General features: G+C 39.3%; 1 protein-coding gene across 14 annotated transcripts in view; it reads left to right on the forward strand.

Annotated features, from left to right (window-relative positions):
- CYRIB (CYFIP related Rac1 interactor B) overlaps nt 1-26,021 on the forward strand; it is a 147,762-nt gene that overhangs the window by 85,909 nt on the left and 35,832 nt on the right. For 6 of the 14 annotated variants that reach the window (XM_059893173.1, XM_059893172.1, NM_001046047.2 and 3 more), the window contains one exon: nt 11,056-11,095. The exons of 1 other annotated variant lie outside the window; for it this stretch is intronic. The gene's annotated coding sequence lies outside the window, so the exon portion shown is untranslated. Of the gene's footprint in view, nt 1-358; nt 496-11,055; nt 11,096-11,306; nt 11,326-24,493; nt 24,576-26,021 lie in introns of those variants that run through there. 7 more of the 14 variants (XM_059893171.1, XM_025001486.2, XM_059893176.1 and 4 more) reach the window with 5 other exon arrangements.

Raw genomic sequence — 26,021 nt, forward strand, 5'->3', positions numbered from 1 at the left:
ATTAAATGTTTGTTTTGGTCATAGAACTCTCTGGAATTAGGAGAGCACGGTGTGACATCTCAGGCACAGACCTCTCTGGAGCTCACAGGCCTAGCGTGATCAGGTCTTTAGTGCTGGCTTGGTTCACAGCGTGCTGCGGCAGCCCACACTGAATGGCACTGCAGCGCACTGGCTTATGTTTGTAAGCAACACAAATTGCCTTTTACAACAGCCAGAATTTGCCAGTTACTTCACTTAATTTTTAATGTTACATAAGGATTAAGCAATTTTAAGAGTGAGTTGTGTACATTTGATTTTATTAGTGGTTCCTAGTTTTATTTTACATAGATTTTTTTTTTTTTTCTTCCTTTCATTCTAGTGTATGGAGAAGGAAATGGCAACCCACTCCAGTGTTCTTGCCTGGAGAATCCCAGGGACAGGGGAGCCTGGTGGGCTGCTGTCTCTGGGATCGCACAGAGTCGGACACAACTGAAGCGACTTAGCAGCAGCAGCAGTGTATGGAATAAAGCTTTTTTTTTAAAAAATTGCATAGATGACTCAGTATAACTCAGTGTATTTTGAAATTTGTGGTATTGCAGTTCAGACCCAGAAGTTTGAGAACACACTGCACCTAAGTACATAAGTTTGTAGAGCATTATCTCAGTATTTGGCACTTTGGGGATATTGCTTCTAAACATTGCTTATGTTGTATATTTCCAGCAGTAGGAAAAATGGCTAGAGAAAATTAAGAAGTGGACATAGCCTTGGGACTTTGGATTTTCCAGTGGTGGACTTGTCTCTGATTCTGTTAGTGTGAAGTGTGGTTTTCAGAGGTACTCGGTGAACAGCCAGTTGTAGAAAGGGACATGAGTGGATGGACGTTGTGTTCTTTGCTTCCAAAAGACCATTTTCTTTTGCTAATGTAGGTTAGCCCTTTTGATATTTATGTGTTTTTACATGGGTTAGATCTATAATATTTGCTGTAACTGAAAGTGTGAAATCACATGCCTTCCCTCCCCCTTGTGGTATAGCTTACAATATGGAGTATTGTTTTTATGCCTTGGCCAAATTGTCATACTTGTAGGTCTGGGTCAGCTTCCACACCCGTGAGTTCTTTCAATGAGAGTTTTTTTGCTGGCATCACTTCCTGTGGGACATCTTCGTCCTTTTCTTCATGACCACTTTCCTCACTCTCTCGTTGATAAGTTTGTCTCCACAGAGTTCCTCTGACTACATATTTAGTCTCCTTAATGGCGACAAGTGTCAGCATTCTTGCAGTCAGCCATTTTTTTCTATAACCCCACTTATGTTCTATTAGAATTTGACTTCCGACATTATCACTTCTGTTACTTTACTGTAATTTTATCTTTGTTGGCAAGTTCTCTTGTTTGGCTGTCCATGTTTGTAAAGTGTCACATGGGTTTGTCCCTGGGAGACAAGGAGGAAACACAGCTCTGCTTTGCAGTCTATGTGTGACCTGGATAGCAGACCTTCACAGTGACCAACCACTGATCGGCTGTGAGAGAAGTGTTGTGATCGGGCACTAATAATGATGTAAAAGATGGATACAGAATTATGAAACTAAAAGTATAAAATGTTCTGTTTTCATTGTCTTCATTTCTCATTACATTTTGAACCAGATGTTTTAGAAAACATGTATTTGTGGGTATGGTTTATACAATAACAGCAACAGCATCAGCTTACACTTACTTATAGGTTACTTGTATGTCAGGGACTGTTTTAAGTGCTAAGCATATATTCATTTACTCCTCACAATAACCCATTGAAGTAGGTATTACTGTTTGTTATCCCCTCTACAGATGAACAAAAGTCAGAGAGAGGTAACTTGTCTGGACCTAAGGCTGACAGTCTGGCTACAAAGTTCATGCTTTATATGTTATACTTTGTAAACCAACACTAGTTCATAAACTGTTACCAATCTGCAGAAAATTGGGATTTGTATTTTGTAAATCTTTTAAAAACTTTATTATTTTTTCTTTTTTTTAGTATTCTTTTTTTTACTCTAGCATGTTAGTGTTCTGGGTTTTTTCCCTTTCAACCATGATGGGTGGAAAATTTAAAAATGAAACAGCTGTCCTTCACCACAGAGAGCTTGAAAAATCTCAGTAGGCTATGCTGGAAATCTTGTTCAGTACTCTAGAAATTACCTGTATTCAAAGAACGTGTCTTGGTCTTCATAACAGGATTAGCTGATGAATGTGCATATATATTATATCTATCTGAAGAATTTTTCTGAATTTAACAACTTCTGATTCTGATTATTCTTGATGGAGAAAAGAGGGATTTTTACTGTAAACACCTTAGAAGGAGGCAAGACTTATCTCAAAAACTTCTGTTATTTTGAAAGTGGAACAGGTTCCTGAAAGAGTAGTAAATTGTACCATTCACCTTTGCGCTTTGCGTGTAGATTTGTTGTTTTAACACTGATAGGAGAAAACATGCTTGTTTCCTGTCACTGTAAGCGTGACATGCAGATTAAGAATTCATCATTTTACCTGAACCATCTTACGTTGTGCTTCAACACTTCATATGTGAAAGAAAGTTATAAATTGTTAATATATAAAGTGAAAGTTCATGAAGTCACCACTGATTAAGATAGAGGAAGCAGCTTTGTTCCTTCCCTGTACAGTCTCCCTGCTGCCCCCTAAAGGAAAATACTTTTCCTGAATTATGTGTTTATCACTTTTATAGCTTAAAAAAAAATCACAATTGTCGGTATCTCTAAATAATATGTATTTTAATTGTGCCGTTTTTGAGCTGTGTAAAAATCATTATAAGACTTATGTTGAGTTCATCGTTCCTGAAATTCATCCATGTCCTTCTGGATAACTGTAGCTCTTTTGTACTGCTCTGTAAATTTTCATTGTGTGAAAAAGCCACAGTATATTCATTTTCCTATCATTGAACATGTAGGTTGTTTCCAATGTTTTGTTATTTTTTTTCCTTTGAAACAAATAGTGCTTCTCTGAGCATGCTTGTACATTTCTCCTGGCATCGGTATACAAGAGTTTCTTTAGGTATATACCTGAGAGTAGAATTGTTCACTTTAACAAGATAATGCCAAATGTTTCTTAAAGTAATTGACAGTCACTTAATTATCACCTAAAGTAATTATCAATTGAGAATCCCACATTCTGGGTATCTGAGAGTACCTGTTGATAAACATTTTTGTTAACACTTGTTATTGTCAACACTTGTTAAAGCTCTTTTTACTAATCAAATGGGTGTAAAATGGTATTTTATGTGGTTTTAGCTTATAAATGTCAAGACTGAGGATTCAACTTTTGTATTTCTTTTTATTGAAACGCCTCTTTATGACTGTGGTCCGTTGTTTCATTGATTTCTTTGTCTTGCTCTTACGAGTTTAGCAGTTCTTTACATGTTAGATACTGATCCTTTCTCTGTTATATATGTCATCAATAGCTTTCTGTAGCTTAGTGGTTTGTATATTCAATTTCTTTTAAAGTGTCAATAAGCAGAAATTTTTGATGCTAATATAATAAAATTTATCACTCTTTTCATTTGTGGTTAATACTTTTAATATTTTATCTAAATTGAGCTCTCCTTCCCTACCTTGGGATTATAAAGAACCACTTTTGTGTTTTCTTCTGAAGTTTGAGTTTTTGCCTTTCAAATTAAAGTCTTTAATCCCATGAGAATTGATTTATGTGTGGTATAGGATAGGGATTTTACTTTCTTCATGAACAATCAATTACCCTAGCTCCGTTTATGCAGCAGTCTCTCCCCAGTGATCTGCAGTACAGTCCCTCAGGATTGCTTCCTCTTCATAAAGGTCTGTATGTATTCCTGGACTGTGCATTCTGCTTTTTGACTGTACTTTCATTTGCCAGTTTGTCTTTGTTTAATTTCATTCTGTCTTAATTACTGTTGTTTCACTTTATATCTTGATGTCTGAGCAGGTTGTCTTGTTTTGAGTCCTTGAGCATTTTGACTTTTTTTTGATTTTTGCTTTTTTATGTAAAGTTTAGCATGAACGTATTAAGTTTTATAAAAGAATACTTTGGGGATTTGGGTTGGAAATGCATTGAATATTAATGTGGATTTTAGAGAGAATTGACATTTCTTACAGTATTGTCTTATTTATGAACGTGATATCTTTACATATATTTATGGCTTTCTTAAAGTTTTATGATTATTTTCCATGCAGAAATTACAAAGCTTTTGTTAGGTTTATTCCTAGTTACTGATTGCTTTTTGCTATTGTGAATTGTGTCTGTGGGGAAAATTCTCTCTTTTTCTTTTTACTGGAAAATAAAAATGCAGTTGAGATTTTCATGTTGATAAAAATATTGTTACCTTGCCAAACTCATGGATTGTTTTTTCCTTAAAATTTTTTTAACCTTTAATCTCTTTCTCTTAACTTATAAAGTTGGCATACAGTGTTGAGTAGAAGTAGATCGTGGACATGTTTGTCTCATTTTGATTCTAAAAGGAGTGTTTTAACAGTTCTTCATTAAGGACTATTTATTATAGGCTTTGGTAAGGGTAGATATCTTTTATTCTTTCTGTTCTTATTTTGCTAAGGTTTTTTTTTCCCTTAAATCACAAATACTGCTTCATGAAAAGCTCTTTCTGCATCTTTGACCTGATCATACGTCAGTCTTTTTTGCTTACATCTGTTAATGTGGTGAAAAGCAGTTCTAGGTTTTCTGACCCAACTTTGCTTTTCTGAGATGAGCCAATTTTTTTTTTAAACTTTTTAGTTCAGAGTAGGGCTAGGAGTGGAAAGAGGGGTGGTAGTGAGAGGGGTGGAGCTGGAAGAAGCTGGAAGGGATGGTCATTTCAGTGCTAACACAATGACTGATTATTTTGGAGCTTGTATAGTCTTAGGAGGATGTGTAGTTAAATGAGTAGATATTTATTTGATCTTTTCCAAAATTGGCCATTGGGAAAATGGTATTTTCTTTATATATAGAATTGTAATTTTTTATTTTGCCTGTATTATCACTCTTATTTATAATTCCTTTAAAATTTAATCATATGTGTAAATTTTATAATGGATTTTGGATATATGAAGTAGATTAAATGAACCACACTAAAAATTCATATCTTTTCTTTGAAACAAACATTTATTTTAAAGAATTTGAGTTTTTGCAATTGCAAAATAGGTTATGTATTTGTTTTACAGAACGTACTTAAGCCTGTAGAATCTTTAGGTTGGCATGATCACAGTACCTGTTGTCCATAAATGCATTTTACAGTATGTTTATTGCTGTGTTTTCCAAAACATACCTGAGTTTAGGTCTTAGAGAAATCCCATTGTAGGAAGTCCAGTAATCAGGACTTGGTGATGACAGCAGCCAGGAGATCAGTAAGAAGGTTCTGGACAACATTCCCAAAGCCTAGTGATCATCTTTATGAAGCTACTGCCTCAGGCTTTCCAGTTATGCTGCTGTGGTTTATTCTTTAAGGAATCGTTGTAATTTTACAGAGGATGTTAATGGGAAAGTAACATTGGGTTGCCCAGAAAGTTTGTTCAGGTTTTTCCATACGATGTTACAGGAAAACTTGAATGAACTTTTTGGCCAACCCAATATTTACTTTACAGAAAGGCACAGTTACACAGAGGAATATTATAACTGTTACTACTTGTACAGTTTCCTGAAAAATAATTTTCCCACTCATTCCCTGCCTCCCTTCCCCTCTCCCTCTCATGTGACTCTGGGCAAGCTACTTCACCGTTTAAAGCCTCATCAAGGAAAAGAGGCTAATAATTTTAATCTGATTAGATTGTTAGTCTTCAGTGAAATAAATCATGCACAGTACGTCTCAAACACAGTAAGTGCTTATGAAATGGCAGCCTAGTAGATCGATTTTGAAGATAGTGTCTAACTTTATCATATGCATTTATATACAGTGTCTGATCTAGGAGTTCAAAAGTGACAGTGATCCTCTTAAGTAAGACTTTGATAGAAAAATGAGAAAGGACTAGTTTTACAAATACAGAGTAAAAAGAGTCAACATGATTTAGTGGGTCAGTAAAAAGACTGTGAAAGAAGGCACCATGTTGTATGTGTATGTGCAGAAACACCGCAGTGCACACCTTCTACTTTTTAAACAATGAAGTTCATGTCCAGGATGCATGGTTCTGATGGCATTATAGATTGAGACCTATCTTTGGAAAACAATTTGGCATTAGGTATCAAGACCTCTACATATCATAAAAAATTTTAACTTATATCAACAAAGATTTGTGTTGGGTATAGCCAGGATAATTCTTCAGATTGTCCTCTGCAGAGAGGGGCCACATCTGTATGTCAGGCACAGCACAGAAACGTCACTCTTGGATTGTGGGTGGATTTAGGGATCAGGGTCTTCTCGCCACACTGAGGAGCAGCGGCAGCCTGGTGTATGAACGCACGGCAGCACTGGTGGCACGTCGGACGCCAGCGCTCAGGCTCCACAGCCACACTAGTGTATGCAGCAGTGCCTTGTCCTTTAAGAGGTTAAACTCTTCTCTGTCTAGTCTACGTGGGCTGAGAAGGTTGTATCTTAGTTTAGTGTGGAATTACTTCATCACGATTTATTAAAGTTTTCTTTCTTCATTGCCCTGTGATGATTATACATTCCTCACATGGAATGTTCCCTTTGTACCTTCTACCTTTTCCTTCTTGTCCAGATTGTATTCATTTTCCAAAAATCTGCTTCAGCTACCAGAGCTCCATAGCTTCATAAAATCTTTCTTAATACCTGATTTCCAGGCTGTACTCCGAGCTGGAATTCCGTGATTGCCGCACCACTCTGTGCAGCTATTTCTCATGGTACTCGTTTTCACCTTAAATATTTTAATTGCTATGCTAGGACTAGACATTTTTAGAGTGCACAGTCTTTTTCATCATAGTATCTCCTAGGGTATCTCTCTTAGTGGTATATACATAAACAGACTTTGTGATAAATGTTTGGTGTTGGGTTTTATCTTTTTTCAACCTGTGTATACAGTTGGACCTACTCTAATTTCTGGTCTCTTCTCCTCACTGCATATCTATCTCAGGGCCAAAACATTTTGATTTCTGATAAGTAGGATGGATCCATCTCATCTGTTCTTCTGTCTCTCAAAAAATTTTTATAGACTTGCATGTTTCCTTTTTCTCAAATAGACACAGAATACCTTGTCCAGTTCTCAGATTTAAAACTTAATATTTGGTGGAATTATGTAATAATGCACTTTTTTGTCGGAGAAGGCAATGGCACCCTACTCCAGTACTCTTGCCTGGAAATTCCAGTGGACGGAGGAGCCTGGTAGGCTCCAGTCCATGGGGTCGCTAAGAGTCCCAACTGAGCGACTTCACTTTCACTTTTCACTTTCATGCATTGGAGAAGGAAATGGCAACCCACTCCAGTATTCTTGCCTGGAGAATCCCAGGGACAGAGGAGCCTAGTGGGCTGCCGTCTATGGGGTCACACAGAGTCGGACACGACTGAAGCAACTTAGCAGCAGCAGCAGCAGCACTTTTTTGTAATATTGTCTGATCTGTGAGTATAATGAGTAGGCCCTTTATTTCAAGTGCTCTTTTCTAAGAGAGCTTTTTAAATTGCTCTGTGTATGTTAAGGGGAACTTAAAAAAATTGAATTCAGTTAGGTTTTACCATATACCCAAGTGGAGGAGAACTGCAACCTAAGTGGAAAAGGTTGGACTTTTCCATGGGATTATTTCAACACCATTTATTAATGCAGTTAGATATATGTACCATCATTTGAAATACTGCAAAGCTGTAAATGTGGCTGACAATGCTCTGAAGTCATAACTCTTCTATTTTATGTTTTGTTGGAGGCAAAGAAATTTTAACACTTACTTAAAGAACCTCTAGGTTTATAGATATAAGATGCTGGATTGTCTAATTTACATATTATCTAATATTCACTACTTATGACTTGACGTTTGCTTTCAAAGGGTGAAAACAGTTACAGGTGTTTTATTAATTCTTGATTTATTAAGAATTAAACAGAATCAATAGAGCTTTCCCCCATGGTGTTACGTAAGTGGCACTGGTTTTTCTTCTGTGGTTTATGCACGTGGCCAGCCAAGCCGCTTGTTTTATTTCTGGGTGGCTGCAGTGGGTCTTAGGGAAGGAGTTTTCCTTTGGCAGGAAAAGCAAAAATGTGTTTATTCATTCCATTTGTAGTAGCATTGATCCACAAGGAGCTTGTGAGGAAAACCAGAGTGGTTAGGCTTTGAACATAAGTAGCTCCCATTCATCTCCTATCTGATCGAGGAAAATATAACAACAGATTAAGGATTAGTAGTATAGCAGCAATTAGAAACAATACAAAGTTCTGAAGCAGAAGTTGCAAACTGATGGTTCATCAACCAAATACAGCCCTCAGACTCTTTATTTGGGCCTACTGAATGTTTCCAAAACTTACTCAATTACTTCATAACATCTCAAAATGGTTTTATATGAGTACCTGGTAGTGGATCACTTGCATTTTTAGCCTGACATGTTAGTAACTGTGGCACTCTATAGACAAAGCCCCAGCTAGCACTTCCAACATGATCTGAGCATCTCACTTTGCACCACCTGTTCTGGAGGCTCTTGAATACAGAAGTAATAGTAGATCTAATACTGTTAATGCAGCTCAGCCTTCAACAGTGAGTAAATAGGAGGTAGAAGAGAAAGCATGAAGATTTTAGGTAGTGAGAGTTTTAGTTGAAAAGGGATATATGAGAAAGAATAACTGCAGAGAAATCCAAGGTTTTTAACTGAGCAACTGTAAGGATAGAAGTGTCATCAAATGATGGGGGAGACTACGGGTAGGTCAGGCACGGGGAGTGAGAGGAGGAGCTCCGTTTTGAACATGTTAAGTTTGAGCTATCTGTTAAAACATCCTAGTGGAGATACTGAGTAGGCAATGCTGTGAAAGTGCAGAGATGGAGAAAAGTGTCTGGACTGGATAAATAAATTTGAGCAAGTTTTAGATTTTGCTAAATTTAGATTCAGAAAGTTATGAGATAGGATGAGGTCACAAGGAGAGCGGAGGACTTGCATCTGGGTCCTGGGACATGTCAGCGTTCAGGGATTTCAGAGGAGTTCAGCACAGGAGATGAAAAGGGAGCATCCAGTGAGGTGGGACAGAAAGGAAAGGAGGTGTGGCGTCCTGAAGGACAAGTGCCTAGACCTATTTCCACCTCCTAAAGCAGAGCCCAAGACAGGGCCTCTTCAGACAGGTGATTTCTTGGGAGAAGTGTTAACAAGAAACAGAAGTTGAGAACTGGGGCAAGTGAAACAGAAAAGGAAAGTCAATCTAAGGGAGTATTATTGACCTGGTCACTTTTATGAGCATTTGGGCTTTATCTTGAAGTCCCCTGAGAAGATATGAAGAGTACGCCTATTGGTGGGAGGAAGAGGGTGTTTGTCTACCAGACTTCATCTCCCCAATGGCCAGTGATTGCCCAGGCTCTTGGTATTAACACCTTCATACTTCCAGGTTCATTATGACTCAGGATGGCCTAAGAGTTCCTGTAGGCGTCTCTTATTGCAAAGCCTCTGAGCAGGAAGTGAGCCCCACCAGTGCAGGAAGCAGCTAAGGGGAGGCGCCTCAGCTGGAGTAAAGAGGAGAGGCAGGGCATGAGGGTGTCCTGTACAACCCACCATTAAGTGCTTGCAATTTAGTTCCACCTATTACAAAGCTTTCAAGATGGTGGCTGACCACAGTTTTTACATTAGACTTATGACAGAAGGGTTAGTGGAATAATGTTCATTAGTTCAGTCAGCTACTAATTTTAGATTGTCCTCACCTTCAGCCAGCACCCTTCAACAGGCTGAGGCATTTTCCTGGTGGAGTGACCCAGACTTTCTTCCCCCAGGGATCAGTGCCTGTGGTTACTTTATCCTTTCTGGGCTGTGGTTGCTATAGCTGACCATTTGCAGTTGTCAGTGGGCGGGGCCACCTCAGTCCTATCCCACGGTTCTCTGTCTGCTGCCTCTTGTGTAGAAGCTGCCATAACTCCTCATGGTTAGGAGTCAGTTTATAGGACCCTCCCCCATTATTCTCCTGTTGGTTATTGCTTCAGAATTCTTTCTGCATCTCCTGACGGATGTGCCTTCCCTTCTCCCCTAGAATCAGAACTTTTAATTCAGTGGACCCTAAGGTTGCCAATCTACTGTTCATCTTTTGGTTCCTATATATGTATACTTTTTTTTTTTTTACTCTATCAGAGAAAGCTCCACATTTCCACCTTGGGAAGAGTGTGTCCGATCACATATCACTTGGAAAACTGTGCACGATTCCTCCCTCAAGGTGTTACCGGTCTTTTATACATAGAAAGTTTTGTTTCATTTGTTAATCTCAGACTCTTGGGTTATACCAGATAAATAGGAAAAGAAATTTCTCATTAAAGTTACTAGTTACATTAGTCAAATGTTTCCCCTCATTCTATGTGAATTCAGCTAGTCATATGGCTACAGTTGTTCTTAGTTACAAAATTAAACTCATTCTGCAAACTTTATTTCACCTAACATTATTTAATAAAGCTTTGAAATAGTAAAACCAGTCCTCGAGAGGACTTTGTGGTTGAGTGAGTTTTGCCAGATGTGCTTCCGACATTATTGTCATGGAATATAAGGATCTTAGTACTTGTAGTAAAACTGATTTTCTAATACATTGAAACTGAACCTAAACTGTGACAAGAATATAGAAACATGCCTCTTTTGATAATTTTACAATAAAGAGGAATTGCTAGTTTTTCTCTTGTCATCTGAATAAAGAATTTATTTTTTTTCTCGTTACCTCCTGCTTCAGTGAGCTATGATGAGAACTGAGTACTTGGTATACCTGTTTGTCTTTGAATATCTTGATGGTGACAACTAGGGTATATCACTTACTGATGTTTCTCAGGGCTTAAGATAAGGCTTTAGTAAGTCCTCCATAAGTAGTTGTTGAGTTCACCCAAGAGGAGAAAGACATGGCTTATGCATGTGATACATGATAACATTGATGAAATTTGTGGTTAAAGTTAGTTTTAATAAAATTAAACTTTGTTGTAAATTATAATAATGTTTTAGACTGTCTTCCTTTTTCCTTTCTTTAAACAGATAAGAGGGACAGGAACAGAATCACCAGCACTGGCTGAAGGTAAATATGTCTTTGGGGGAAATGATTATTCAAATACATGGGAAAAGTTATGGTTTAAATGAAAAATGGTATCTGCTAAACATAATTTAAGGAAAATGTTCTGTGCATAGTATTGAACTGCTAAAAATGTCTGTAGGAAATACCCTGTATTGTGTAGTTTCTGGCTTAGAATGGGAAGTAATGTAGATTAATTGGAACTTTTTTTTTACAGCTTCCTTTCAATAGGAGAGGTATGTGTTTTTCCTTGAATTCCTTTCTAAGTCATTTAAGCTATCACCAGTATAGTTGAGTAGGAAAACTCTAAGCCATAGTTCTAGTAGTTAGAAATAAAATGTATGTGTATATTTTGAAGCTAGCTAGAAGGAAAGACATTTTTACGTATTTTCTTAAATAAGAATTCTACCTATAATGGGTTTTGGTCCTTTTATAAAATTGTAAAAGTAAAGAATGCAACAACAGCAGTAAATAGTCACTGTTAAAGGGTCCTCAGTGCCTTACCGTTTACAATCCTTGATTGTTTTAATTATAACAAGTTAATAGGTATTTGAAAGTTAATTTTTCTATAGATATACTTTGTGTTGTCTAAGTGAAAATGATCAGCTTAAAGTCCCTTTCTGTGTTTTTTCTAATCGTAAGCAGGTATTTGTATTTCAAAACTTGCCTGTCATTTTTTTAAAATGGATATGATTATGACAGTTATGGTCATTCTTTGGAATTGTAATCACCTTACCTACACTCTCTGTCATAGGGCAGGGGTTACCTCCCTTTTATTTTGCTGTTGTTTCATGAATTCTAATAATGATCCATGATTTCATGAAGTAAAATGCATAGAATTAAAAAAGAAACAGTTATTATTGAAATACAGTTAACAAATATTAAAAAGACAGATTTTTGATCATTATATATGTTTCTCACATTAGAGAATAAGCTTTAGTGACAATTCTATTAAGTACTGTAATTTTAAATAATGATGAATTGGCAGTAATTGTAATATGAAAATACCTGTGATTTTTATCAATGACACATTCAGTAGATATTTCTAATCCTACTGTGGCTTGTTGCCTATAATCCTATAAGGAATTGCTAAATTTCACATAAAGGTTAGTAAGAAGTTTCCCATTCAGGTTCACAGATCACCAAATTCTCTCTCTCAACCTCAGATAAAGAACTCCTATTACTGAAAAATCCATTAGACCTTTCTTTGTCCATCATGTTTGAGTAAGTGTAGTTTTTTGTGTCTGTATAACTAATCTTAAAGAAGTAGAGTTACACATCCATTCCTTAAGAAATATCCTAACAGAAATAGCTTTGAAAAAACTTCTATTTGCTAATCAGTAATCACAGAAATAGCAACATAGTCTATAGAAAAGGGAGTAGAAGATGAGTTAAACCTTGGAGAGATCCTGCCTTCAAAGAACACATATTCTAGTTCAAGGAACATGAAATAAACATGTAAAAAATAACGGACCAGTTTGAGATACTTAAAGTTTAGCACAAGAAATGTCATAATTGTCATAAGGAGGATGCGAGTAGTAAGTGCTCTGATGCTTGTGTTATGGAAGCACAAAAAAAGGTCAAGACTTGTAAAATGTCACCAAGTGTCTTCCAGTTGCTTGTTTTGAATAGAACATTTATGGGGCTTTTTTTTTTTTTTGGTTGTGGTCCTTTGATTCTATTTATCATTGTAATCTGACTGTGAAACCATATTGTAAAGATGTCCTTAAAAGCTGCACTGTCAAGCAGCACAGGGATTGTTTGGTTAGTTTGGTTCTAGGAGGCCAGTGAAAACTGGGACCAAGGAGGAGAAATTAACACGATTCAGCTTCATGCAAGTTTTGTGTGGTGGTTGAGAGTGGGGTTCATGTCAGATTGTGTGTCATTTGATTATTGGCTGAAGTTTCTAAAAAAGTTTTTAAAAATTGACTCAAGTCTAGAAAGGTGTCATTTGAAAACAGAATGACTTCCTCTTTGGATGTACTACTCATGCAGAGTAAAGTATTTAAGCAGAGACTCGATTACAACTTGGCATAAATAGATGTTGTAGAATACATTCTTACTAAGGTTAGATGGTCAACCTTGAGTCTTCCATTTTAGTGCATGTCTTAGTTTGGGCTGCTTTAACAAAGGACCACCAACTAGGTTCATAAACAACAGAAGTTTATTTCTCTTTGGAAGCTTAAAATCAGTCCAAGGCTAGTGTGGATGGTCCCTTCCTGGTCTAAGATTTTCTTATTCGTTGATGATTGGATATTAAGCCTTTCTGTCTGGTATCTTTCACTCCTCATGGTGACTGTTAACATTATGGAGAAACCACAGGGACGTCCCTGGCAGTCCAGTGGATAGGAAGAGTGCTTCAAGTGCAGGGGGCAAAAATTTGATCCCTGGTGGGGAATTAAGATCCCATGTGCTACATGGTGCAGCCAAAAAACAGAAGAAACCACAGTCCCCCCCCCCCCCCCCCCCCGCCAAGAAAATGGAATTCTTTCTTCAGAGAATACTTTATTTTTTAATTCAAATTATGAGGGAAAGTGGACAAAATTTTTTTTTAATTAAAACATTTTTTTTAGCTGTGCTTTGTGGCATTCAAGATCTTAGTTCCCCAACCAGAAATTGAACCTGTGCCCCCTGCAGTGGCAGCATTGAGTCTTAACAACTGGACCACCAGAGAAGTTCCTGAAGGACAGTTTTTAAGAGCCTCTTAACCATTACAGTCATAATGTAATAATTAGAAATTCTTATTTGTGTATATCAAATACTGGCAGATTTTTTTGAGCTTGGAAGTCTCCTGTTTTTTCCCCCTCACCTTCCTGCTCTGAAATCTGTGAGGGAAAAGAATGATGGGGGGTTCGTATTTCCTCCTTTTCACCACCTTGAGACCTTCTTACCTGGGAGTGAGGCCCGAGTTCCTTGCCCTTTCTGCTGTAGGTTGGTGGCTGGGAGAGAAATCAGGGGCTCTCATTCTTGGAGAATGAGGCAGAATGTGTTTATGTAGTGGACGAGAACGTCTCTGTAGCCCTTAACCTCCCTGCCAAGATATGTTAAAAGGCGATTTTTCTGAGGATAAATATAAGGTTTAAGGATTAAGATTTTAAGAATTTTGGCTCTCACTGTAATGCATAAGAACATGAGAAATACCAATGAATATTTGTTCAGTGGTGATAAAGTGTTGTGGGAAAATATCATTGCTGTCTAGACCAGCTTTAATGTGCTAGCAATAAACCTTTGCCTGTTAGCCTTACCCTTAATTGAGTTTCTCAGCTTTTGTGGATTTAATTCAACTTATAGTTGAATTATTCCTTTGTAGGTAGCACATTCCATAAGCTTACCTCCTACTTTGTAAAGTTGCAGTTTGTTTCATTTGACCTAAAGCTGCACCTTTTACGGATGCCCTTGGTTTAGATATGCTCTTCTTTGATGAACAAGCTGTTTTCACTTGAATTGTAATTCATTCATTAATTCAACTGTTTATTGAGTAGTGACTATATAATATAATAGAATGTTTGCCAGAGGCTAGAGTTTATTTAGGAATTTAAAAGCTTAAAAAGAATCCCATGACTCTACTAGCCATTGAGGGACTAGAGTATTTCCTAAACCTTTGAAGTTTCCCAATTCTATGGCCCTGTGCCTTCCCAGAGATAACCAGTATCCTAATTGTGTTTATCATTCCCTTGCATTTTAATATATTTATTTTTACCACATACAGGTATTGATATATATAATCTTTTCATGATTTCAAAATAGTGGTAGGTTTTAAGAAAGTAAATTCGGAATACTGTTTTTGTTCAGTGGTCATAGTTTTGAAAGAGAAACCTTCATAATAAATCCTTATAAAACAGGTAATTTTGAGTTTCAGGATTTTTTTTTTTCCATGTTTCCATCATACACTATCTTAAATACTCCTAAGTCACTTACCTTAGAAATTTGTACTAGCCCTTGGCATATCCTGTGTCTGTCCCTGAATGCAGACACTTGAGCAGGAAGCATTTCTTTACTTTCTTCTAAATTTGTAACTCAGGCAGCTAATTTTCATAGTGGTTTAATTTTTAATGGGTGGGTGTATGGAAGAGTACCCATTATCTCTGAATCAAATTCAAAGATGCCAGGACAATCTGATGTAATATTATTTTATCATGGTTCACTTTCAGTTAAGGAGCAATATTGGTCTGCTAATTTATTGTACTTGTTGCACATAACCAGGCATCCTAGTAAGTCTTTTACTTAAAATAGCGTAACTAAGACTATTCATTTTTAAATGCTAAATTTAAGTGTATCCACTAGATGTCAGCATTAGGAAAGGTGTATTGTACCATGTGTAGAATCACAGCCAGAAGAAATGTGAGAGGTCCAGTCTGAGTAGTAAACTGACTCATGTAAAGTCATATATTTTGTGATAGAGTCAGAACTAGAAATCAAAATCCCCCAATTTTCATTCCATTCTTTATGTCACATTTCTTTAAGGCCAGTAACTTAACTCCATGTAATTGCTAGACTAATAAAATATATTGATCTTGACATGTGCTTGTGAGATTTTAGTACTACTATAATGATACTGTAGCTGGGCACCCAGAAACACCTAAGATCCTGCTTCTCAGTCTTTGTATTTTTCAGAGTAAGGAGAATCAGTGTCACCTTATTGGGAGCTACACTACCTGGTGAGGCTAGATTAGACAGTATTGGCAATAATAATAATAATTAAGAATTAATTATTCTTTGGGGCTCCTCTGTATAAGTCAGATTTCAACCAGGAGGGCAGAAACCTTGCTAAGTATTTTAAAACAGGAAATTTAATATGTAGATGTATTTACACAAGTGTTGGAAGCCCAAGCAAAATGATGCTGGGGTCTGTGTTTTTTACGTACAACACTTCTGTCACCAATTCTGGACTGTTTTCCAACACCACCTCTGACACCAGATGTGTGGAGTTTCTCCCTCACACCCACCAGTTCCCCAACTCTCCAGACACCATCTAGGTGTCCTGCACTTCCTTTTGATTCTGACATTAACTGTGTGCAGTGAGTGTACACCTCACAGGTTAAGGGCTCCGTCCCATGAGACTGTCCCCCACTCCAGATGCCAGGCGCAAGTCCTTGGCCTCCTCTGCCTCTCACCAGCTCCCATGAATCAGGGCTTCCCACAGCTCCCTCCTCACATTTAGCGATCTGCTTTGATCAATGACTCATAGAACTCAGGGGAACACTTTACTTGTTTCAGTTTATTATAAAGGATTTTATAAAGGATACAAATGAACAGCCCAGGTGAAGAGGTACATAAGGTGAGAGGTCTGGAAGTCCTAAGCACAGACGTTTCTGTCCCTGTGGAGTTGGGCTGTCCCACTCTTCCAGTGGGTAGCTGCATTTACCAGCCTGGAAGCTTCGTTACGCAAGCCTGACTGATGATAAGTCATCGGCCGTTGATCAAACTCAATTCTTTTTTTACAATTAAAAAATGTTTAATGCCACCCATAACCCTTCCTTTACAGAGAATAGAGAATATATTCATTGCAAAGAATAAAATTCCTTAACCTAACATCCAAGGCACTCTCTGATTCAACATCAACCCGGACTTCAGTAGAGTGGAGTGGCTAAGGGCATGTGGAGGTGGGCTGCTCTGGCCTGAATGCCATGAGGTCAGGAGTTGGGGCTGAAAGTTGCAGCTCTCTGGTTATGCCTTGGTCTTCGTGGCAACCAGTCCCCATCTTGAAGCTAACTAGAGGCTTGCCAAGAGTCAGCTACAAAAACGAAAGAGGCTCTTGCCACCCTGGAAAGTCAAGGTATTTAGGAGCTCTGTGTAAGGAACTGGTGATAAAGACCAAGTATATATGTGTTATATCAGATGAAGTAACTTAGATATTAATGGTACCCACAGGAAGTAGCCATCACTTCTAAAGCAAAAGGCAAGAGGTGGATTAGGAAGAATTTAGATGCTTGAAGGAGGAAGACTGGATGCTTAGACCTCTGAAGGGGGCAGCTAGGCCTTTCCCTGCTGCCAGGAGTGCCACAGAAACTAGAACTTGGAACCACAGCTGCCTTTTACTCACAGGAATTGCTAATAGAACTTGAAAAACAGAAAGAAGAACCTTCTTTCTTCCCACCTTCCAGTTTTTTTTTTTTCATGGCTCCCCCAGGCAATATACTGAGCATTCAGCTGACAAAGTAGTCTAAGACGTGAACTTCACAGCTTCCTTGTCCCAACATCACAAAGCAGATTATAGAAAGATTGGCGTGGGGAGTGAGAAATAGGTGAATAACCATCACAGTCCACCTCTGACTCCTCAGCACTTGCTTATCCCTGTTGCGTTAAGGACGACAGTAACAGCAATTTCATGCTTCCTCTCCGAATTTTTGTTCTTGGATAGCTCATGCTCTAAGGGTTCAGGTGGGAGGGGGAAAGGTTCTATGAATCTAGAGTCACAGAGAGAATGAGGAGTCTCCTTATTTTGCAATTTTAGTGGAACCAGACATGGGGAGAGACTTGCAGTCCTGGGAGCTCAGGTTCTGCTTAAGCACGTTTACCACAAAAAAGATCAGAAAACAGCAAGGTCAGGAGCAGAAGGGAAATCTTGGTTGTACCATGTAACGAGCAGGTATTTGTCACTGTCATTGTCATCGTGTCAGAATGATTCTTTTGAGCAGCTTCTCTTGTTGGCAAGAAGGCGGGGAGGACAGGGGAGACGTAGGAGCAGGAAGGTGAGTGTGTGATTTACACTTGCAGTGCCATCAGGAGAGCAGACAGAGTAACATCATATTAATTATTGCAGATGCTTTATTGGCAGACTTGTTTGAGTTGGTTATTTGTCTCCATTATACTGTTGCTCAGAGAAGTCAATGGCAACCTCCCATGGACGGAGGAGCCTGGTGGTCTGCAGTCCATGGGGTCGCCAGGGGTTGGGCATGACTGGGCGGCTTCACTTTCACTTTTCACTTTCATGCATTGGAGAAGGAAGTGACAACCCACTCCAGCGTTCTTCCCTGGAGAGTCCCAGGGACGGGGAAGCCTGGTGGGCTGCCATCTCTGGGGTCGCACAGAGTCAGACATGACTGAAGTGACTTAGCAGCAGCAGCATACTGTTGCTCACCTATTGGGGATTTTCACCTTCTTACATAAAACTAGTGTGTTTAATACCATTAACTGCTGTGTTCCTAGTGTGAATTGCAGCTATATCAGAAGCTAAGAAGGAATTATGATTATACCTCTCCTTTAAACTACTGTGTACCTAACTGATCCTTTAAAGAAATATCATTGGACTCACCTGTTTACAGTCATTAAGTTAATTCATTAGATATTTATTGAATATGAACCCTGTCCTATATCGAGTATTTCCTTTGGGTTTCCTCATAGCTCAGTTGGTAAATCATCTGCCTACAATGCAGGAGACCTGGATTCAATTCCTGGGTCGGAAAGATCCCCTGGAGAAGGAAATGGCAACCCACTCCAGTATTCTTGCCTGGAGAATCCCATGGACAGAGGAGCCTGGCAGGCTACAGTCCACAGGATCGCCAAGAGTCGGACACGACTTAGCGACTAAACCACCACCACGCTGAATATACCATTTGGCGAATAATTAATATTCAGCTAAGCGCAAAAGTGAATATCGTTATTGGGAAGATCCCTAGAGAAGGGAGTGGTTACGCACTCCAGTGTTCTTGCCTGGAGAATTCCATGGATAGAGGAGCCTGGCGAGCTACAGTCCATGGTGTTGCAAAGAGTCAAACATGACTGAGCAGCTGACACTTTCACTTTTCAATATTCACCTAAGGCCAAAGCTGACAGTCATTGTAGAATAAATTTCTGAGGTAGATGAATAAATCTGAAAATTTATCAGAATTATAATGTTATTCATTGTAATAGATTTAAAAGTTTGACCTATTGAAAATTCTTTATTCTTCTACTATTGCCAGCTGGAGTCACTTCTGTTCATCTGCAATATTAAATTGGCATTTGCTTTCAAATGGTGGTGGTGATGCAGTATAGAAGCATGTCTACAAACAGAACTTTGTGCAGTGTTTGAAGAAGATGATGCCTGAAATTATTTATTTCAGAAGCTAGCATGCCAAGTGAGATTGTTGGTATCACTTGAATTATTTTCAGGTTTCTACTATTTTAGCCTGTACTTGCTGCTTTGTGTAATCTCTTGAGAAATGTTTTTGTCCTTAAACCTTAGACCTAGAAATATTGCACTGCAGTTATGTAATGGCTTTCAAGATAGCAAAGCCCTATGAATTTCTACCTGCCTTTCTCTTTTTTATTCATCAGATTGCAACATTTTCTGTGTAGTAGACTGATGGAAGGCTTTTTTCAGTGTGTGTCATTTCTGTAATTACTCTCTTAGATAGAGCACGTGAATTTGGTTATTTCTTCAACAGGCTCCAGCAGGTGGAAGTTATTAGTAATTTTTTTTTTTGCTGAAGGTGTTGTTAATTATCTGCAGAGTACAGTATTGGTACTTTTTACAGTAAGGCAGACTTTTAAACATGTAATAACTACTTGGTTAAATATAGTCACAAAGCAATTCCAGACTCTCTTGTGTCTCTGGTAGTTTGTCTTTGGAAGGAGAACTATTAAAGGGATTCATTATTTTTTGCTTGTACAAGCTGCAGTTTGCTACATTACATTGTGTAGTAGTTTCTGAATACACAACTGAAGAGTGGGAACAAAACGTAAGCTTGTGACTCTGGAGTCATTCCTGGCCTTCACGTGTGTACCATTGTTAGTGAACATGGTGTCACGTTTTTCATTACTCATTTTCCATCCATTTAATACTGCTTCAGAGTCATGGTACAGCTTATATGAGAATCAAAAATTTCTTGGTAGACAAGTAAAGCAGAAGCATAGCTGAATTCCGTACCCACCATTTTGTTGATTTTAAAGATTTTCAGAGGTCTGAATAGCTGTAAGATCGAGAAGTAGCGTATTTAATATTAAGTAAAATTTTATATGCAACAGAATATGGTTCAGGAACATTGTATGATAATATGTAATCCTAGGCAAAAGAAGACCTTTTTGCCTAGAATTCCAAGCTTGGGTAAATAGAAGAAATTTGTATTTAACACTAAAAATGGTAGTCTCTAGTGATCATTTTGACAAATTTTTTTCACATTTACGCATTTTTAGTCACCATAAATTAAATGGGATGATATTAAAGCGTTCTTATGAAATCGATTGTTTTTAAGTTTTGTTAGAAAGAATGAACTATTTTTTCAGTATCTCCTTTTTCTCTTAACACTTCATATTTCTTTGTGTTCTTTATTCATTTATTGAGTTGAAGATGATAATGGATATTGGCCTGATTTTGGAATTTGTCTTCGTAAAATTTTGAGGGGGCACAATTAACACTCTGATTTTAATTTTTTATCAGAAGATGTGAAGAATTCCCAGATAGTTTCTTTGGAGGATATATAGTCTAAAGGAAATTAACATTTAAACCCACACCTTAAAGCTTATTACTGTTTAATGTTATGAGTAAAATTCAGGTTTACAAAGATCAGAATTCTGATATTGGCCAGTCTCCTTATTTGTATTTTGGAGCCATATTTATGGCTTTGGGAGGATATTAGGCTCTTTGTAAGTTATCTTGGCAAACTGTAATTTTCTTGATGTTCATAGTATTTGAGAAGGGAGTAAGCTTTTCCTAAATTCTCAGGTCTTCTTTTTTTCTTTTTTCTTTTTTCAACGCAAGAGTTTTCAGTTGTCAGTGTTTATTTTGGTATTTGTTTTCTCCTCTTTGGAATACTCCTATAATTTTACAGACACATTTTAATTTCTTGCCCACCCCCTGCCAAAACCACTGCACTGTGTCATTGCTGCTCGCAGCTCTGGTTGCAGAGAGCAGGGGCACTCTTTGTCGCAGCTGCGGTGGCCTCTCTCATGGAGCACAGGCTCTAGGCACGGCCTTCAGCAGGTGTGGCTCCCGGACTTAGCTGCTTCTCAGCACATGGGATCTTCCCAGATCTGGGATTGAATCCGTGTCCCCCTGCCTTGGCAGGCAGATTCTCATCCACTGTACCACCAGGGAAGTTCTTCGTGTATTTTTAATCATGCAGTTACTCAATAAATATTTATTACTACCTGCAATATCCCAGGCTTTATTCTAGATATGGGGGATAGCTGCTGCTGCTGCTAAGTCGCTTCAGTCGTGTCTGACTCTGTGCGACCCCATAGACGGCAGCCCACCAGGCTCCCCCGTCCCTGGGATTCTCCAGGCAAGAACGCTGGAGTGGGTTGCCGTTTCCTTCTCCAATGCATGAAAGTGAAAAGTGAAAGTGAAGTCGCTCAGTCGTGTCCGACTCTTCATGACCCCATGGACTGCAGCCTACCAGGCTCCTCCATCCATGGGATTTTCCAGGCAGCAGTACTGGAGTGGGGTGCCATTGCCTTCTCCGGGGGGATAGAATAGTATACAAAGCAAAACTCCTGTCTCCTTAGAGTTCTGCTTGCAGTTGAAGACAGACTAAACATATTCAAAGGAATGAGGATGTGTTAGATGGTGCTAACCATCAATTTGGGAAGGGGACAGAGAGGAGAAAGAGAAGAGGTATGATGGACAGATTGGTGAAGGAAGCACTCTCTGAGGTGGTCTAATTGAAGCGACGACCGCAGGAAGTGCAATAGCTTGTCACTTAAAGAAAGGTCTGTGGACAGAGCATCCCAGGCCAGGGCAAAGCAAGTTCAGAGACTCCAAGGAGAGAGAAGTCTTGCTGTGTTAGAGAAACTGCAGCAGGCTGCTGTTGAGAGTGATGGAAGGTGAGGCTGGAGAGAGGGAAAAATCATGTCATGTTTTGTACGACCTGGTAAGGAGTTTGGATTTTATTCTGAGTGTAGGAGTAAGCCACTGCATGTTTTTGAGTGGAGTAGAGATGTCCATTTGTATTTTTGAAAGACTGCTTTGCCTCAGAGATTGTAGCAGGAGGCAAAGGTAGAAGCAGTTAGGAGGCTTTTAAAGGCATCCCGGCAGGAGGTGATGGTGGCAAGAAGCAGGCTGCTGAGCAGTGGAGGAGGTGAGATGGGGTATCCTTTAAGCTAATGGTGAAAGTGTATTAAGGAGGGAATGAATGTCAGCTATGTCAGATGCTCCTGACAGGTGAAATAAGCTGTGGACTTGAGAGCTGATCATTGGAATTAGCAGTGGGTGTTACTTGATGACCTTGCCAGAGCAATTTTGGTGGTACAGGATTGGGCAGAAAGCGAGGTTGAAGTGGACTTAACAGAGAAATAAAAGACATTGAGTGTAGGCAGATCTTCTTAAGGAATTTTCCTGCACAGAGAAGCTGGGAATAGAGTGGGAGCTGGGGCGGGAGATGGTATCCAGATGAGTCTTTGCTTTGTATTAAGATGGGAGAAATAGCTGCATGTATGCCAAAGAGGAGTGTATAGAAGAAGAATAGCCGTAAAGCAAGAAGGAAACTCAGGTGAATGTATTACCCTAAATGTCACATGAAGAAAATGTTTGAGGAAGGAGCAAATAATAAATTGGGTCAAAGGCTATTAAGAGGTCCAGTGAGTTGAGCTGTGAGAATTGGCCTTTGGATTTTACCAGATGCAGGTCTCGGTGAGCTTAACAGAGGACCAGCTTCCTCATAGTAGTAGTGGGCGTAAAAGCCAGACTGGAATGAGCTGAGAGAATGAAAGGTAGAAAAATAGGAAGACATAGTTACAGCTCGTTTGACAGGTTGCTATAGGGAGGATGGGCAGGATGATGCGATTGTAGAGAGGTTGTGAAGGCTTGCTTTTCATATAGAGAGGAGAAGAGGCCCCTCAGGGAAGGGCGTCTGTCAGGAACAGGTGCAGAGGTAAAGCAAGTGATTGTTAATGAAGTAAGGGGGGTATAAAGGACAGTAGGTGTTTCCTTTTCTTGTTCTTTTGGGGGGTAAAAATATAAGGAGGTCATTTCTTCATGTGAGGATGGAATAGCTATTGGTTGAGGTTTGAGGCACTCTTTGTTTAAAAGCCTGTGGAATAGTCAGCTGGTAGAGGTTGGGAGAGGAGAGTAGGATTGATTAGCTAACCTGAGAGCGCGCTTCATGTCCGTGGTTTAATGCAGTGGCTCTTACGTGGGGGCAGTTTTGCCCCCTGGGGAATATAGTTGATGATATCTGGAGACCTCGTTGGTGGTCACAGCTGGGTGTTGGGGTGATACCAGGTGTCTAGTGGGTAGTGGTCTGGGATGCTGCTAAACATCCTACAATGTAGGGAACAGCCCTCAAATAAAGAATTACATGGTTAATCGTGTCAAGTTTAAGAAACTGTGATTTATAGTGAATCTTGTCAGTATTTTGAGTTTTCCTTCCTTCTTCCCACACCAAGAAGTATTTATTAAATTTATAAACTGGATGTGAACAAAACTGACACTAACCAGAGTCATTCAGAATATGTTAGGTGTGCTGAAGGAGAGAGTTGGGCAATGTGATGGAAGATAACTGGGCAGGGCACAGCTACTGTTGGTAAGGCTAGGGACGAAAGCCTCTCTGAAGAGGGGGCATTTGAGACGAGGCCTGGAGGGCGAGAGTCTTCCCCAGTAGCTCAGCGGTGAAGAATCCGCGTGTAGTACAGTAGCTGTAGGAGACAGAGTTAGATCCCTGGGTCAAGAAGATCCCTGGAGGAGGGCATGGCAACCCACTCCAGTATTCTTGCCTGGAGAATTCCATGGACAGAGGAGCCTGGCGGGCTACAGTCCATAGGGCCGCAAAGAGTCAGACACGACTGAAGCGAGTAAGCACTCATACACACTGAGGGATGAACAGAAGCCAGCTGTGGGAAAAACCCTTGAAAGTAGCATTCTAGGCAGAGGAGACAGCATTATAAGACCCCCTGAGCTCAAAAGGGTGAATAAGTAGCAGCATCTCTTAGGAATTTTCTGGAAAGAAAGATGAAATAGCACATTAACTGTACCATGTAGTTGTGTCTCCAGGGGCTTGTTACTCTAGTTAAGGAAACTTCTTTTCAAATGTTGTATGGGAAAATGGTCTGGTATATTTATAAGTGCCTTTTGTGAGCTCAGAAATACATTTGACAGACTACCAGCCGGGAAGAACATGTTCCTTTCCAGATAAGCTGCCAGTTTTGAAACAAACATATAAATAAGAGCTCATGGTCACAAAATTCCACCAGAAACCTTGCAAACACTTGAAGTCAACTATATGTGATTTCTGCATATTAAATTTCTTCTTAGCTTATTTAGTAAATATTTATAATGTTTAGTTTAAATCCAAGAATTACAATAAAAAGCAAATCAAAAGGAAATTCTTTACTTTTTCCTCCTGAAATCAGATTGTCAGACTTACAGTTTAGCATTGTAAATAGTAATTTTTATTATTTAACTTTGAAATAGTGCCTCTCAAGTCTGTCAGTATTTTGGACCAAGTTTTATATAATGTGAAAAATCTTTTATGTATTTTGTATCAGGTTCATTTATTCATCTGAAATCCAGAGATCGTATTAGAACTCTTTTAGATGCAAATGACAGAGACTCTGCTCAACTAAAAAGGTAAAAGGGACATTGATTGAAAGAAACTAGGGTACCTTAAAACTAGAGGAAAATCTTGCAACTGAACTGAGGCAAATGGCAGCAGCTGAAACTTGGGAACAAATTGAACGAGAAATGAAGGACTTGAGGACACGTCGTGTGACTCTCAACTACATGTTGGCTTGTGACAGACAGGCTTCCTCAAGGGCAGGAAACACAAGGGTTCCAGAGTCTCAGTGCACAGGTTCTGCCGCTGGGAACAGACCCTGCGGGTCAGTCAGATTGCTCTGACAGCAGCCAGAGCACGGGCAGCGGCTGCTTTGCTAGGCGTGGTCCTGAAGGTTTTGCTTACACTGCATTAACCCGTTTAATGATTTTATGAACCCTCTGCAGTGGGGGTGGTTATTATATATATTTCACAGATGAGATGGAGAAGGAAATAGCAGCCCACTCCAGTGTCCTTGCCTGGAAAAGCCCATGGACAGAGGAGCCTGGCAGGCTACAGATCATGGGGTCACAAGAGTCGGTTATGACTGAGCACACACAGATGAGTAAACTGAGGCATGGAGAAGTGAGGAAACTTGACTGAAGTCACAAAGCTTAGAAGTGGCAGAGCTGTGGTGGTGGGGGCGGGTATTAAACCCTGGCAGTCTGGTACCTGACAGAACTGACAAATACTGTTATGTCACAGTCACACTGAGATGGAGAAGGAAATGGCACCGACTCCAGTATTCTTGTCCGAAGCATCACATAGGCAGAGGAGCCTGGTGATCTGCAGTCCGTGGGGTTACCTAAAGTCGGGCAGGACTGAGCAGCAGCAAACTCATGGGTATTGAAATCGCTCACACTGGAGATGGAGAGTTTTTTTTTTTTTTTTTTTTTTAACTGTAAACTGTGAAAGCAGGAATATGGTTTTAATTTTTTTGTTTATTATTAAAAAATAATAAGCTTCCTGGTGGCTCATATGATAAAGAATCTGCCTGCACTTCAGGAGAACCCAGGTTCTCTGGGTTGGGAAGATCCCCTGGAGAAGGGATTGGGTACCCGCTTCAGTATTCTTGCCTGGAGAGTCCCATGGACAGAGGAGCCTAGCGGGCTACAGTCCATTGGGTCACAAAGAGTTGGATAGGACTGAGTAAAACTTTGACTTTATTAAAAGATAGTGTGTAGTGTAGTGTTAAGTCACGCAGTCCTGTCTGACTCTTGGCAATTCCATGGATTGTAGCCCGCCAGGCTCCTCTGTCCATGGGACTCTCCAAGCAAGAATTCTGGAGTGGATTGCCATTCCCTTCTACAGAGGATCTTCCTGACCCAGGGATCGAACCCGGGTCTCCTGTGTTGCAGGCAGATTCTTTACCATTTGAGCTACAGGGAAGACCATTAAAAGATAGGACAACTGATAGTATTATAATAAACCGTTTTCAGACCTTTGAAAAATTCCATGGGTTTTTGTTCAAAGAAACACGT

This window comes from Bos taurus, chromosome 14 (genome assembly GCF_002263795.3).
Source record: "Bos taurus isolate L1 Dominette 01449 registration number 42190680 breed Hereford chromosome 14, ARS-UCD2.0, whole genome shotgun sequence".
In the NCBI taxonomy this organism is placed as follows: domain Eukaryota; kingdom Metazoa; phylum Chordata; class Mammalia; order Artiodactyla; family Bovidae; genus Bos; species Bos taurus.